Here is a 6,334-nt window from a genome sequence, read left to right on the forward strand (position 1 = left end):
CAGCTACTGAGGGAGAAGAGTATTATACCTAAGGGTTACAGATAGGTAGCCGTGTTGGTCTGCCATGGTCAAAACAAAATAAAAAAATTCCTTCCAGTAGCACCTTAAAGACCAACTGAGTTAGTTCTAGGTATGAGCTTTCGTGTGCATGCACACTTCTTCAGATACACTGAAACAGAAGTCACCGGACCTTTCTATATAGTGAGAAGGTGGGGAGGGGTATTACTCAGAAGGGTGGTGGGAATGGGTGATTGGCAGATAGCTGCGATGAGCCTGTTGACGACTCTTAACGACTGCAATAGGTCTAAGGGTTGCCAATACCTAAGGGTTGCCATAACTGAGAAGGCCTTCTCCATAGTCACCACATACTGGAAGTACTTGGAAGAGGGTCTCCAAGGCAGCTCTTAAATTTCAGTCAGGTTCATACTGGAGAAGATGATCCTTTAAGAACCCAGAACCAAGCTATTAAGATTTCATGTGTCGTGACATGCTCACCATTCCTCTTACATTGTGGGCAAATTGGGGACCTCTTTTGGGGATCCCTTGTGTAGTTCCTCACCTGCGTAATAGCTTATCACTACGCATGCATTTTAAAGTAGCAGTATAATTGGGTATGATCCAGCCAAAGTGGTCTAAAATCCTGTTGATTCCAGTTGAAGAGTTAAGCATGAGGTTGAAATCACTGTGAAAAGCACTTAGTGAATCATTCCTATTATCTAGGTTTTTCTTCCCACCCTAAGAATTCTGAACAAGTTCTATAACACTGATTAAAAGAAGTACAGTCATTATTAACGCAGTTTACAAAGAAAAAAAAATCACGAAGGACTTATAAATAGCTTGTATGGTGATGTCAAAGAGAGCAGTGAAGGAATTCACTTCAAAAAAGATGGCGTGAAAGAACTCCATTCATTTACTATTGCTTCTCTACAGCGGCGTAGCGTGGGTTATCAGCACCCGGGGCAAGGCAAGTAATTTGCGCCCCCTAACCCGGGGCAAGGCAAGTAATTTGCGCCCCCTAACCCGGGGCAAGGCAAGTACAGTAATTTACTCTCCCAAGCAGCAGCAGTGAGGCTTCTCTTTCCCCTGCGCTCTCCCGGAGCTGCCTCTTTTGTTTCCTTTTTTCCCTTTCTCCAAGGCTTTTCGCTTTCTCTCCTTAAATGATTCCCCCTCCACACCACGGCGTTTCCTGGCTGCTTCCCCCCCCCTCCCCTCTCTCTCCTCCTCGCTCTGCTTGCCTTGCCCTGCCCTGCCCTGCCCTGCCTGAGGGCGCCCTGAGGAGACTCCGCTCTCCTTTTTGACCAGGCGAGGTGGAAAAAAGGGGGGAAAGTCTCTTCCCGCCCCCTTGCCAGACTCCCTGCTCGGCTCGGCTCGCTACCCAGAAGGCAGGCCAGTGGAGAGAGAGCCGCAATTACCATAAAGCTCCTCTCCCTCCGCTTCGCCAAGCTGTCAAAGCCCGGCAGCAGCGGCAACGGCAGCAGCAGGCGCAGCCAGACCCCAGCCAGACAGCCAGCCAGCCAGCCAGCCAGCCCGGCTTCCTCTCCTTTTTTTGCCCGTGGCAGAAGGCTTTGCTCTCCCCCTTCTGCGACCTCCTCGCCAAGCCGAGCGAGCGCGGGCTCCCTAACCCGTGGATTTTAGTAGGGGCAGAGAGCTGCTAGTGCGAGTGCGCCCCCGCCCAAGTTGCGCCCGGTGCGGCCGGCACCCCTGGCACCCCCCACGCTACGCCACTGCTTCTCTAAGAAAAGGCAGTATATTGAAGCAGACAGATTCCCCCCTCCCAAGAAACAGAGATCACTTAGAATGTCTAACTTAGTTCTTCTTTAGTTTCTACGATCACTTCATTGATTACTTGATCAGAAACTGAATGGAAGACATCTGTTCCAGCTGCATCTCAGCTTTCCTTGAATCATAGTAGCACTTTTTCTTAAATAATACCAATCCTTATTTATTATTGTAGCCAGTGCTTTGAGAGGCTTGTGGGTGAGAGGTAATTATAGGACAAATTGTTTTTTCACCTGTAACACAGATTTCTCACTCTGCTACATGTTCCTTTCCCGTATCCAACTGCCCCTTGCTTGAAGTACAGTCATCAAACCCTAACAACCAGTTTAACAGGAATTGTTTACCACGAATCAGTCCATGCTGGATTCAGGGGGAGGCTATTGTACGTCTAGCAGCTGTAGAAGCTAGTGACCTTAAACCACCTGCTGAGAAAACAATCAACATATTTTGTGTTTGGAGCCCTGTTGCATATTTACTAGAGTAGCTTGTATCTACCAGTTATGATGATGTTAGTAATTCAGTTCAGACATGAATCATGGATCGTCTCGTAACTCGGACAAACAGAAAATATCAGGAATGTTTCACCTGCAACTGAATGAGTTGTCTTGCAGCTTACAAAGTCCATGCAGGTGCTGGCACAAACTGCATCAGCCTCTACATGGAGGAGAAGGAAGGGAAGAGATCCAGTCGGCTATTTTTAAAAGCCCATTGGAGAAGAAAGCAAGACACTGTCTGCATAAGCACAGGGTGTGTGCGCGCATTAATAAATATACTTACTATGAATCACCATAGTATCTAGGATTTTTTACTGGCTCTTGTTCAGCTCCTTAAGGCATGGTGGGGAAGGCACATGAGGCAACGACCTTGTTGAAGCTAAGCAGGTCTGGGCAGGCAATGGATATGTGAGCACCTGGGAACCACCTTCAGTTCCATGATGGGTGGGATATAAATGTGAGACAGAAATAAAATAGCCCCCCCCCCATTTAAAAGGCTAGATTGATATTTGGTAGCCATACTACAAAAGAGATGGTGTCAAGGACCAGTTGGATGCGGAGGAATGGTGGGAGGAGCCAGCTGGGAAACCCCTAAAGGAAGAAGGCTCAGAGCCAGGGGATTGGTGGTGGGACAATGATGAGTGGTCAAAGGGAGAGGCCTGGGAGAAGGAGGTGTCAGAAGCTGAAGAGCTAACAGGGTTTAATGACCAGCAAGAGTCTGTGGCAGAAAGAAGTCCAGATTCATTTTTAAAAAAATAATATTTATTCCAGTTTTAAAGGTTACAAAAAGAAAACACTAAATTAAGCAAGAAAAAACAAAACAATACATCACAATAGATACAAACAGACAAAAAAAACCCACAGAAAAATACAAACAATTAAGAAAAAAAAACACAAATCAAACCTTCCCATAACTTATTTTTCATTTGCTTGTTTCCTTGACCTCCTCACACCCCCCTTTTTGTATTTTAGTTCAATTAGATATTTCAACAAATCCTTTCCATCTTTGTTTTTATCCTAATAATTTATCTTAACATACTGTAATTTTACATTCTCTTCTTTCACCAATTAACAATCCATTTTTACTTAATCCTTTATATCATTTCTGCTAAAACCACATAACTTCATTCCAACATCCTTCTAACATTCCTTAATTTTACAATGTTTCTGTAAATAAACTTTAAATTTCTTCCAATCTTCTTCCACCAACTCTTCTCCTTGGTCTCGAATTCTGCCAGTCATTTCCACCAGTTCCATATAGTCCATCACCTTCATCTGCCATTCTTCCTGGGTGGGTAAATCTTGTGTCTTCCAGTACTTTGCAATAAGTATTCTTGCTGCTGTTGTGGCATACATAAAGAACATTCTATCCTTCTTTGACACCAATTGGCCGACCATGCCCAGGAGAAAGGCCTCTGGTTTCTTCTGAAAGGTATATTTAAATACCTTTTTCATTTCATTATAAATCATCTCCCAGAAAGTCTTAATCCTTGGGCATGTCCACCAAAGGTGAAAGAATGTACCTTCAATCTCTTTACACTTCCAACATTTATTATCGGGCAAATGATAAATTTTTGCAAGCTTGACTGGCGTCATGTACCACCTGTAGATCATTTTCATTATATTCTCTCTTAAGGCATTACATGCCGTAAACTTCATACCTGTGGTCCATAACTGTTCCCAGTCAGCCATCATAATGTTATGTCCAACATCTTGTGCCCAGAAAGAAGTCCAGATTCAGAAGCCAAGGCAGGAGAGGAAGGAGACCAAGAGGCAGAGAGGAGTCTGACTGCAAAGAGGCAAGAGTGTCTCTCCCTCCTGCTGTGACAAGCTCACTTCCCCGCAGTCTCCCAGAACCAGAGGAGGCATGAAACAGGAGGAGCAGGTACACAGGTGCAGTCTCAGACTGTTTGGGGAAAGCCCTGGGGAGGAGGGGACTTAGTTGTGGGAAGGTGGGGACATTCAGTCTGCAACTGCTTCATGGGGTAATTCCTATCAAAGAAGAGTTGCTGTGCTCTTTACAGATGCTGTTTTTTCCTAATAAAGAGTTAACTCCACTTACCTTGTGCAATATACAGCTGCCCTGCTCCTGACAAATGGGGGGGGGTGAGGAAAATAAGCAAAGGTTAATACTATGGCCGCAGTATGTAGTATCTGTGTCTTTAAGGCAGGGATGACTAAACTGGTGTCTCCAGGTGTTGCTGGACTCCAGCTCCAGCCAACAAGGCCAATGGTGAGAAAAAGACTAAAATGCTTTGTGTGCATTGGCAGAAAGGTGACATATAAATATAGCAAACAAATTAATATTCACAAAACAATTTAAAGTACAAGCTGTTCACCCATAAAGTGTTTTTTATTTGACTACCATGGTCAATTAAGATAGCATCTCTTTGCCTGTAGGTAGAAGTAAATGCTACAAGCCGACTATTGCTGAGGTTCAGACAGAAGTGAACTTCAATAGGTGCATTAAATGAAAAAGGTCAGCAGAAATCATCCAGCCCCATTTTGGAATTCCAATGATTTGATTACCAAGGATGAATCTGTTAATAGCTCCAAGTTATGCTGGCTATATACAACCTTCTGCTGGGAAGCAATGCAGGGAGATGTCTGTTGCCTTTGGACTTCTTAGGAACAGCTGATTAGTCAATATGGAAACAAGAAGCTGAATGAGATGGACCACTGGCCCATTCTAGTAGTGTTCTTCTTACAGTGGCTTGTTCTTCTTTTGTTTTCTCATTAAAGAAAATAGCAATGCTGGAGGTAGAAATGGATTTCAGCTACTTAAGATGACATTGGGAAAAGCAAGAGAATATTGCAGAAGAGAACGTATAATACTGTCTAGCCTGAAGTATATTTATATGTAGGTCTTTGATTACAGATCACTGAATAAAAGCACTATCTCAATAACTGATTGCTCATGCATTTATCCCATTTCTGTTCTATACATATGCTGCAGCTTCCTTGAATCTCATTCCTTTGTTATGGATTGAAGTAATGTAGCAATATATTCCTATATACAACACTGTAGCTCTAAGAGAGATGTCAAGACTGCCAAAACCACTTCAGAGACTGAAGATGCTGTGCCAAAAGAGTAGTGTCTGGCAACAACAGTTCAGCCTTGAGTTCTTCACTGCTCTGCTTTACCTAACGTATTTTCCACCCCAAACCCAAATCATATTGTTCTCTTTTCAGAGCCAAGAAATTTTTCCATAAGTTCAAAGTCACCCTTTCGGATGCACTGCAATTACTCACATATTGAGCAACTTTTTAAATGAAGGCCAGCAGAAAATACTTCTGTGTTGCAACCAAATTAAAATCGACACATCCAGATCATTATTCATAATAGTTTCAGCATCCACATCCTTTGTGCCTTACTAGTCTCGTTTTAAGACTGCACTGTAAAGAGTTTGCTTGAACTCTGTGTTGAGAACTGGTGACTTTTCACCCAAATCGAATTTTGCTAACGAAGGGTGACAGAATTTACAACCCAGTCCTAACAAAATCTCATCAGCATCAGCCCAATTTACTACCAAATAAATATGCTTAGGTTTTAGTCATGCAGCACAATGCTTTATATGCCTACTCAGAAGTAATTCCCTTTGAGTTGAATGTGACTGTCTCCTAGGCTTAGGGTGCAGTCCTAACCCCACTTACCCAGGAGTAAGTCCACTGAATTCAATAGTTGGACTAGATGACCCCCGGGGTCCCTTCCAACTCTACTCTTCTTCTTCTTCTTCTTCTTCTTCTTCTTCTTCTTCTTCTTCTTCTTCATTCAAAAACAACAACAGCCCTGTATCTCATGTGTCACATTTCTGGTTAGAAAGGTATATCTTCCACATATCACAAAACTAAGAAGATGATTGAGCTGAATGTGTCAGTGGAAGCCAATGTCATCAATTTTCAGCCTTGGCCCCGTTCTTTAAGCAAGTCTGCTGTCAGGGACTGGGCAGAGGAGAAATGGTGGAGACTGTCTCCCCAGCTTGACCCTTCCAGGGAGGAGGAAGAGGAGGACAGTTTAGATTTAGAACAGGGGTTTGAGGGAGGTCACAGCTCAGAGGCAG

This window comes from Podarcis erhardii (genome assembly GCF_964252035.2).
Source record: "Podarcis erhardii genome assembly, chromosome: 3".
NCBI lineage: Eukaryota > Metazoa > Chordata > Lepidosauria > Squamata > Lacertidae > Podarcis > Podarcis erhardii.